Source organism: Sceloporus undulatus, chromosome 1 (assembly GCF_019175285.1).
Source record: "Sceloporus undulatus isolate JIND9_A2432 ecotype Alabama chromosome 1, SceUnd_v1.1, whole genome shotgun sequence".
Taxonomy (NCBI): Eukaryota; Metazoa; Chordata; class Lepidosauria; order Squamata; family Phrynosomatidae; genus Sceloporus; species Sceloporus undulatus.
The window spans coordinates 82,415,875-82,426,584 of record NC_056522.1 but is presented as its reverse complement, the minus strand read 5'-3'; positions in this window follow the sequence as shown (position 1 = coordinate 82,426,584).

Genomic DNA, 10,710 nt, shown 5'->3' with positions numbered 1-10,710 from the left:
AGAGACAGCCAGGGACAGAAGGAGGACACCGGGGAGTGGAGGGAGAAGGAGAGAGCCAAGGACAGAAAACGGCCACTGGGGAACTGAGGGAGAAGTAGCCAGCCGGGGACAGAAGAAGGATGCTGGGGAACAAGGCAGGAGGATGAAGGGGAGGACAATGTTTTTAAAAGTAAAATTGATAGAATATTCAATTAATTGATTTTGCAAATATTCTATCATTTTTATTTTTAAAAAAAACAGGTACAAAGGCAGCACCGAGGGGGAGGGGGGGAAATGGTGGATCTGTCAAAACTTAGGGGGAATGCTATACTCCCCTCTGCCATTGTCTGTCCCCTCCAGAATGCTGTGATTCTGATCTGTCGTTCCCACTTATCCAACATGTTTCAGAATCAATTCTTCTGAAAAGAATCACATAGAAACTACCCTCTGGAAAAAACAGGTTTTTTGCCTTTGCCTTGCTTCATCACGACAGGATTTGATCACAGTGCGACAGAAACCAGTTTCAAATGGGAATGAGGGTCATTTACACTGATTGGCAATTCTATTTTGTAAAATATTAATATTTTAGTTTGTCAAAATTCTTGAGTGGAAATCATTTAGACTTGTCCAGGGGCTTTAAAAATGTTGTCATCCTTTCATAACCCCCATGCTTTTCATACAATCATAGAGTTGGAAGAGACCACAAGGGCCATCCAGTCCAACCCCTTGCCATGCAGGAACTCTCAATCAAAGCATACCCAACAGATGGTCATCCAGTCTCTGTTTAAAGACTTCCAAGGAGGGAGATTCCACTACTCTCCGAGGGAGTGTGTTCCACTGTCTAACAGTCCTTACTGTCAGGAAGTTCCTCCTAATGCCTCTTCCGGCAGGCCTTCCTGTAATAGAACCCGGCCATGTAACGTTCCCCCCACAGACATATATAAGTGAAGACTCGACTCACCGTTATTTTATTATCGTACTGTTTTTAGATTTTATCATTTGTAATTTTAATGCATAGAATTGTTTAATCCTTTTTTAAGGGGAGGGAATTGTATATATTGTATTTTTTTAAAAGGTTGTACGCTGCTTTGATTGTGGTAACAAAAAGCGGGATATAAATTAAAGTTTTTTTTTTTATTTTTATGTTGAGGTGGAATCTCTGTTCTTGTAGCTTGCATCCATTGTTCCAGGTCCTGTTCGCTGGAGCAGCAGAAAACAAGCTTGCTCCCCCCCCCCCCCGCAATATGACATCCCTTCAAATATGTAAACAGGGCTATCATATCACCTCTTATCCTTCTCTTCTCCAGGCTAAACATCCCCAGCTCCCTAAGTCGTTCCTGATAGCAAATGGTTTCCAGACCCTTCACCATTTTAGTTGCCCTCCTTTGGACACACTCCAGTTTCTCAACATCCTTTTAAAATTGTGGTGCCCAGGTGGGGCCTGACCAAAGCAGAATAGAGTAGCACTATTACTTCTCTTGATCTAGACACTATATCTTTATTGATGCAGCCTAAAATTGCATTGGCCTTTTTAGCTGCCGCATTACACTGTTGACTCATGTTCAACTTGTGGTCTACTTAGACTCCTAGATTCCTTTCACACGTAGTCTCCTTAAGCCAGGTGTCCTTACACCCTCTTCCGTTTTTTTCCTGAAGAAAATCTGTTGATGGGGGGAGCGACGACAAGATGCACTGTACATTACAATACTGTTACAATACAATATCACAATACAATACCATCTGGAAATGGTCTTTACTTCCAGTTACTAGTATGATAGTATGAGGAGCCCTCCATCTGGAGATGGTCTTTATCCTCGTATTTCAAACTCCTTTCCAGAAGTGTGGTAGCTACAACTTCTGCAGCAAAAACAGACACCATAAAATAATTATTTCTGCAGTCTTCTTATTTTCCTTCAATATACCTTGACCCCCTTGTTATCCATTGATTCAACCACTTCCGCAGCTGGTTTCTGATGTATTTAACAAAGGTTTTATTTTGACTTCAATTTATATTTTTGTGCAAATTTGTGTTTCACTTCATCCTCATTTGGTAAGACCTTGTTTTTCTGAAGCACGTCTTCATGTCTCCTTTTCCCCTTTGCTCGTTCACTGTGCTGGTATCTTTGAAGACTTGCTGTTCCTTTTCCTATGTAAATAAGGAGACCTTGGTCTGGGGAATTTATCATTAGCTCAAACAGAGGAGCGGTCTCTATCCTATGTATACGAAGGTAGCCAAGGTAAATAGGTCAACAGAGACAAGTTTTATGAAAACTGAATACTGTTTATTATTCATTCACACATAAGACAATCATACACTCGCACAATCATCCAAGAACTCAGGAATATAGTAAGTTAGCGTTGGATAGATAACATGAGGCTTTTCTAATGGTTATATTCACCTGTATTGGTGGTGCTCCAGGTCCAGATTGATGAAGACTCAGCAACACGGAGGGGAAGGAAGGAGGGGGGAGTGGATTGGAACTATATCAGAACTCAGACTGACATGAAGCCTGTCTGAATTCTAACATGGAACTTCGAACAAAGGAAAAACTGGACTTTTTATAGGTTCCTATCACGTAGCCAGTGGAGGCTCTTGTCCTACATCAAAGTAAACCAAATTTACACATCACTTGATCCATAGGCATCCCCAGCCATGGGAAAACTATTGTTGCCGGAATGGCTTGTGTCTGTGAAACATCTCCCAGTCATAAATCTGTCTCCTAGGTGTGAAGGAATCTTTCCTGTTTGCAACTCCTAAGTAAGGCTGCTGCCTACGTGGTCTCTCCGCTTTCAGGTCATGGCAGCCAAAGGACAGCTCCCATAATGCCTTTCCATTAGGGTCATCAGGAGACATACTTCACCCTATGGATGCAGAACTTGCTTGGAGGCCTCTATGATCAAGTGATGCCAGGGAAAAGGGGCCACCTGATTACCTCCACAGATGCATTTTGGGATAGGGATTTTGGGGGTATTTTTATAAAATTCCAGACTTGATAACAGTATCTTTGAAGACTTGCTGTTCCTTTTCCTAATCTGACAAATACATTCTAAACATGCTTATATTATTGTGGTTTTTAATTCCAAATTTTCTATAGAAATGTGGCCCTCTTGGCTTTCCTGTTCATTTTCCTTTTTAATGAACCTCCTCATTTTTTAAAAGTTTATTCTTCTGAATTCAAACGTGCCTGCATTAGTTTTTTGTGGGTTTTTTGGGCTATGTGGCCATGTTCCAGAAAAGTTTCTTCCTGACGTTTCGCCAGCATCTGTGGCTGGCATCTTCAGAGAATTAGATGCCTGTACAGTGGTACCTCGGGATACGAATTACCCAGGTTACGAATTTTTCGGGATACGAATAAATCCCATAGGGATTTATTGTTTCGGGTTACGAAGGTTTTTTTGGGTTACGAAAAAAACCCTGGCGCTGTTTAAATGGAGCCGCGGCAGAGCCGCGGCTTTTTTTCCCATTAGCGCCTATGGCAATTCGGGTTACGAAGGTTTTTCGGGTTACGAAATTAGCCGCGGAACGAATTAATTTCGTAACCCGAGGCACCACTGTATTAGGTTTGATAACACTATAGTCACTGTTTCCAGTCAGTTCAATAACAAGTCTTGTGCTAAGTTTGGGTGTCACTTAGGATTAAGTTAAAGGTTGCTTCCTTTCTGATCTCCTTCATGACAAACTGTTCTTCGGCGCAAGTCACTGAACACAATTGAAATGTCGCACGGTAGCCTTCCAAGTGCCAGACAGATTGCAGCTAAAAATACACATACCTTTGCTGAATGTTTTCTAGAGTTGATTGTCAGAGGGGCCCTGCTGGCAAGAGAAGTGATTTTGGCAGGCCATTTGTGTGACTGTTCAGCTCAGCAGAGAAAAATGTTCTCCTCTCTGTGGTACCATATAACTAATGATGGGTTTCAAGGATTTCCTTACGATTTTTGCCTGTTTTCATTTTCTCCCTTGCTGTTCACTGCAAGTGTAAATGAATGGCAGGACACTGTTTTGCGGTAGCAGAATGTTTAATAAAAGTGTAGACAGCCTGGGGGTGAAGCAGTTTTAGTAACTAATCTACTTCCTATTTGGCAAGCTCTCTTACAGAAGAGTGCAGTTCTGAAGGGAACAAAGCATACTTTTATTTTGATAATTATCACTAGCACCACCACCACCATCATTAGTATTACTACTACTATTATTAATTCTGCCTTTCTCCTAAAATTGGGGCTCAAGGTAGCTTACAATTTAAAAGCACAACACAGCTAAAAACATACCCCAAAAGTGAACACCAAAATAGGATTAAACTATGAGCCAGTGTGGTGTAGTGGTTTGAGCGCTGAACTATGACTCTGGAGACCAGGGTTTGAATCCCAGCACGGCCATCCTCTGAGTCTGAGAGTGTGTGACTTGCCCAACATCCTCTGAGTCTGAGAGTGTGTGACTTGCCCAAGATCACACAGTAGGCACACACTCTCAGACTCAGAGGATGGCAATGGCAAACCCCATGACAGGTTGCTATAAATTGGAAATGACTTGAAGGCACACAACAACAACTGACAATATTAGAATGATTAAAAAATATATTTAAAAATTAAAAAACCATAAAAAGCAATTAAAGCAGTGTTATCAAGTCTGGAATTTTATAAAAATACCCCCAAAATCCCTATCCCTCTGTGACTAGGAACCTATTTAAAGTCCAGTTTTTCCTTTGTTCGAAGTTCCATGTTGGTGGCAGGCAGGCACTCTGTCAGTCTGCTTCTCCTGGTTCCACGCACCTCTTTCCCCATTTTCCTTCAGTGTTGCTGCAGCTACCTTGATTCCGAGGGAAACCATTGCAGGCGAGTATTTCCATTAGCAGGCCTTGTGTTCTCTTTCCATTTTCCTCCCTTTTCTTCTATTAGCCTTGAGTGATTGCATGAGTGAATGTATGCGTGTGAGTGTCCCCCCCTGTGCATCAATAAAGTAGATTAAAATTCAAAGACTTTGCCTTTGCGTCAGTTCCTGGAAGTTCTGGTCCCTTCGTAAACAGGCTGGGATTCGATCCAAGAGGGGTACTTGTAAGGAGCCCCATATTGGTGTGTTGAGCTAATTAACATTCCCCAAAATTTGAGCAGATATCCTTACAGCAGTCCATTCTAAAACTGCACAGCATCTTCAGCTCATTCTTTAAAAACTTTCCATTTTAAAAGCTTGCTGGAATAAAAAGGCCTTTTCTTGGTGATGGAAAGACAGCAGTGAGAGGACCATTCTGGTCTCCCTGAGAAGGGAGTTCCAAAGTCTGTGTGCAGCCACTGAGAAATCCCTTTCTTGCTTCCCCACCACCAACCACACCTGTGATAGTGGTGGAGCTGAAAGAAGAGCCTCATTTGATATACCAATCATAATGTAGACAATAGTTAGTGCCTCTCCTAGCTTGTGTGCTCTTCCTCATTAATATCTTTTCTCATCTTGGCTATACTCTGATATTGCTTTACCTCATGTGTCCCAGTTTTCATCTTTGAAATTTTGAAGGGTATGTCTGTGTGTGTGTGTGTGTGTGTGTGTATTCTTTTTTCAAACCCGAGGTCTTGTTTTCTTTTGCATGCATCCAGTGCAATGAAGTGAAAATAATTTGGATCTTCAGCACAAGAAGAGAGAGAGAGGGGGGGGGGGGAGATAAAGAAATAAAAAACATAACAAATAGGAAACATGCAAGTAGGTTGACTAGTGTGACCACTAGGTGCCACTATTGTTCCATACTAGGTGAACGCTACATAATTTTAAACTGGTTTTTTAAATGGTGGTTGTTTTCATATGAATATTGTGTTTATACTTGCCACATTTCTTGAATAGTATCTTGGTAAATGTGGATACTAACTAATGAGAATAGATTTACACACACACACCTTTTTTTTGGGTGGCATTGGCAGTGGTTTCACTGGGGACATGCACATGTTACCTATAATTCTGAATGCAATGTGCTCTAGTTGTTAACTGACCCAGAAAAATCTTCAAAATGGCAAATTCCTTGATTAAGAGGAGTTGGAACATGAGTGACTGCTGGCAAGAGCAAGTAAAGTGTGATGATTTCACAAAAAATATGTTGTACTAAATATTACAGAGAGCCAGTGTGGCCTAGTGGTTTGAGTGTTGGACTACAACACTGGATACTAGAGTTCAATTCCCCACTCAGCCATGAAACCCACTGGGTGACTTTGGCAAGTCACATATTCTCAACCTCAGAAGAAGGTAATGGCAAATCTTCTCTGAATACATCTTGTCAAGAAAACCCTTTTTTCCTGTCACCATAAGTAAGAAACAACTTGCAGGTACATGACAACAACAAGCAACAAAATATTACAGAAGTCAATTTTTGATAGTTGTAGCCTAGTTGTGGTGTGGAATACTTTCTCCAAAAAGGCTGTCCTGCCATCTGTGTTTGGACATAGTGGCTTAGCTCCAATGTAATGCTAGTAGAGTGAAAATTCTCACTAGCAAAGATGTTCTGGATAACACTTTTGTATAAACAACTGTACAAAGATGTTTAAAGGACTGCACAACTGGTTTGGTAAGTAGTGGTAAAAAAATTCCCCGATAATATCTGTATTTCATACTATTCTTATGCTAACTGAAAATATAGAAATCAGTGGTGCAATAGAGCTTACACCAGTGCAATGACAAATTAAGTACACACCTTTGAGGTCTGGTGAAGACCTTCTTTCTTTGTAATTGCTGTTTTGGTCTTCTTTGCATTTTAAAATGGCAATGTTAAGGCTGTAAGTTTTATCCCACCATTTCAGTCTCTCGTCATTTTACAAAATTGATTCTGTATAACCTGGTATTATTTTCCTTGCTGCCAACAGTATTTAGCAGTACAGTTTGTTAGATTTGGATATTGCTTCTTATTGTGTTTTAACATTTTATTTTTTAAATATCATAAATAAATGAGTGGTGGGGAAAAGAGAACACCATCAAAAGAGGGTTCTTCTATAGCTTAATGTATGCAAATAGTTTAAAAAAAAAAAAACTCCTTCCCTGGGACAACAGAAGGGGGAATCACCAGTCAGAAGGACAAGAGGTATAGAAATTGCACAATTTCTATTGAAGCAAGAGCAGCAGCAAGAGGTCACTCTGTCCCTAACTAGTTATAAATTCCAGTTCACTGCTCAGCACTTTGCTTGGGCACTGTCAAACAAATCTTCCCTTTTTCCTCCACTCCTCATCCTTTATGCATCTTGCCTTTATAGTTTGTAACTTGAGGGCAGGAAATGTGTCAAAGTTGGTGGGACACAGTACTTCATTAGTAGGATTAAAAATAATGTTATAAACAGAAGACTGCAAGATGAGCCTTGAAAGATCAGCCCAAAGGCCTGTCTAAACTAACACCCTGATTCCCACAGTGGCCCAAAGATGTCTATGCATTAAGACAGAATTTTGCAGGAAGATCTAGAGTTCATCGACTTAGTTATTGCTCTAAGAACTCCCCCGCCCTAAAAAAAAAAAAGCCAGTTACATCTTTTTTGAATTCTCACAAGGGAATTTGTTCCTCTGCTACCCCTTCAGTTTCAAAATGATAAGTATTTTTGAGCGGTGGCTTTTAATGAAGTTTAAATACAGTAAGGTCATTTAACCTCATAGGCTTCTTTAACAACTAAAAATCTATTAAACAACTAAAATTCTATTAAACAATTTTAGACTGGATACACAGCTTAGAATTACTGCTTATTCCTTACCATAAATCCAGTAAAAACTGTAATGCTATTTGAAAAAACTGACCATCATAAAGGCCAGCTTCACTCTGTTTTTCTGCAAGCATTCACTGTGTAGTTGTTGAACTCCCCTTTCGTTTTCTTTTCCAAAACTTTTCAAACACTTGGTTATGTGCACTGCTCTCTGCCCTAACTATTCCCACACCTGACCTGCCATGTGGAATGGGTCAATGTTTTCAAAACTAGTTTCATCAAGATGTATTAGATTTGAGCTCACTGCTTGAATGAGGAGGAGGTGGGGAATGGATGTTCTCCCCATTCTTTCTGGGGAGCTGTAAAAACAGAGGCCATTTCACCCTTTTTCAGATGTTTAAAAATACAGTAATCTCATTCCTTACCCACCTTGAGCATTGCTATTATTGACAGTATTTTTTTCCAAGTGTGTAATAGTCATTCTAGTCTGGTACATGTCACTTTACATTTGAATTAAATTTTTGTAGACTTTTCTACAGCTATAGGTAATATTTAGTCCAGCTACTGAGTTATATCTAAGTTGCTGTGGCTTCTTTTAAAAGCAAAGATAGAACAAATATATCCGTCTCCTTTACAGCATACACATCTGCTGTTGATTAGAAGTGAATAGCAATCATTCCACATGGAATCACACGTATCTGTGAGGCTTCTGCTACTTTATTCCACTATTTTTTGCCTGGTGGGAGGTTCTGCCTAAACCTCCCTCCACTGCCACTAAATGTGAGGGCTTCCCCAAACTCATTGCAGTCACCAAGAGCTTTCCCTTAACCATACTTCAGCCACCAATGTAAGGACCTCTTCCTGCTGTGTCCACCAGTTGTGGGGATCTACTAATGCCCTCAAGTTTCCTGTGTGGAATATTACACACCTTCTATCCCTACTGGACATACTCTCTCTATTCTCTGCTGGCCACCACAGACATCATGTCTGATCCCAATCTTTATATATCTAGTGTTCTTGAAGACCAAGTGTGTGTGATACAGGAACAATATGTTATTATTAACAGAAACAATACTTAATTAACAGAAGGTTAACATACTAAATCCGATCAATTATTTAATACATTTAAAAACAAATATTTCACACTCTCTCACACTCTTCTTCTGGAATTCAAAAACATAGTCATGTTAGTCTGGAATATCAGTATGCAAAGTGGATCTTGTAGCATCTTTGAGACAAACTTGTGTGAAAGAAGTTGTGGCATAAGCTTTTGTAGACTTGGGTGTGTTACAGACCACCCCTTTGGGGTGGCCTGTACCCGCCCCTTTCCCCAACGGATCAGGGCCTCAGCTGCCACAACGGCAGCCCTGAGGCCCCAATCTGCCACTTTTCCAGGCTGCAGGAAGCGGCAAAAGGCCCCTTCCCGCGGCCTGGAAAGGGGTGTCCTTGGGGCTTGAAGCCCCAAGGACACCCCAACAGCAGCAGGGAAAGGAGAAAGGGGCCGCTCAGCCCCTTTCTCTTTTGTGACACTGGCACAGCCGTGTAAAGGCTGTGCCAGCGCCACAAACCCCGGAAGGAGCTCTGTTTTGGAGTTCCTTCCTGCCCTTCCGTGGCGCCAAGACATCACGTCCACGCTGCCCCGTTTGGAGGTGGTGCGGTCGTGACGTCCTAGTGGCGGTGCCCATGTAGAATGGGTGCCACCATTTTGTATGTACTGTGTACGTACTAGGGTTGGGGGCATCTGAAAGAGACGCCCCTGAGCAACCCTAGTACGTACAGAGTACGTACTAAAAGGCCCTTCTGGAAAGGGCCTTGGTCTACTTCCTCCATGTGTCTGAGGAAGTAGACCAAGTCTACAAATGCTTATACTACAATTTCTTTCGCATAGTTATGGGCAAAGCACATAGCCCACCAGGTCCCAAGCTAGCTGCCACCAAGGGCCAGATTATACCAAAGGACCGGATCGTAGTGTCGGAGCAGAATGGCTTCCAGCTGCTTTAGGGGCGTATGTCATCTGACCACCATGCCCCCTAAGCAGCCAGAAGCTGCTTCTTTTGGCTCGTGCATTTTGGGCCTTAGTCTCAAAGTGCTGTTGGGTGGAGGGAAATCTGTTCTCTCAATAGTGTCCATTCCACCGATGGGCAGACACCGTGACATTTTACTGATGGTATTTGCAGCTTCCCAATTATGCTAATGCTTTGTGAATTTCACACATTGAAAGAAAGCAGATTATCACATGAGGAATGGGGTCTTGTCCTGTCCCTGTCCCATCCTTCCTGCCCAATCACGGGATGGACTTTCACACATGATCTGTACTTAACCCAACTGGGAAGCGCGAGTGAAAGTGATTGCGCAAATCACTTTCACTCATAAGCGCGCTGAACCTGTCATTCAGCCACCCGGGAAGTGCTAGTGAAAATGATCGCGGAAATCACTTTCTTTCTTTCTTTCTTTCTTTTTTTTTGTGAAATAAAGCCACAACTTTATTAACTTCAGGAATCTGCAATATGGGAACCAAGGGGACATGTGGGCACAAATTTGTATGTGGGAACCTAGTTAAGACAGGTCTCCTAACCGTCAGCTGAAAGCCCTTCTACTGTCATTTCCAGTCTTTTGTAATAACGGAAGAACCTGTTATTACCATGACGGCTGCAAGTGCTTTTCAGCTCGCTTTTGTGCAAAAGTGATTCATGCTATCACTTTCACTCGGGTCATAGACGGGATAAGGATGGGGGAGTGACCCTGTCCCTATCCTGTCCCTGTGTGAAAATCTCCAAAATATGTGAATGAAGACCAACCAATTTCTTTTTGGTTTAGCCTGGTATTTTTACTTTCAATTAATATTAAGCTACTTATTCTGCAAGCTAGAAGACATTTCCACTACATCAGTGCCATTAAGCTGTGACTTCCATTTTGCTATGTCATTAGGCTCAGATGGAGGAGAAACGTGTATTTGCGAGAGCCTTCAAGAGCTGAACCAAGGAGTTAACATTATGGAACAATGCCTCTGTCTCTACTTGCAAATGTTAAATCATTTTTAATGCTATGGTGAACCAACTGTTTCTCCCTTAACACACA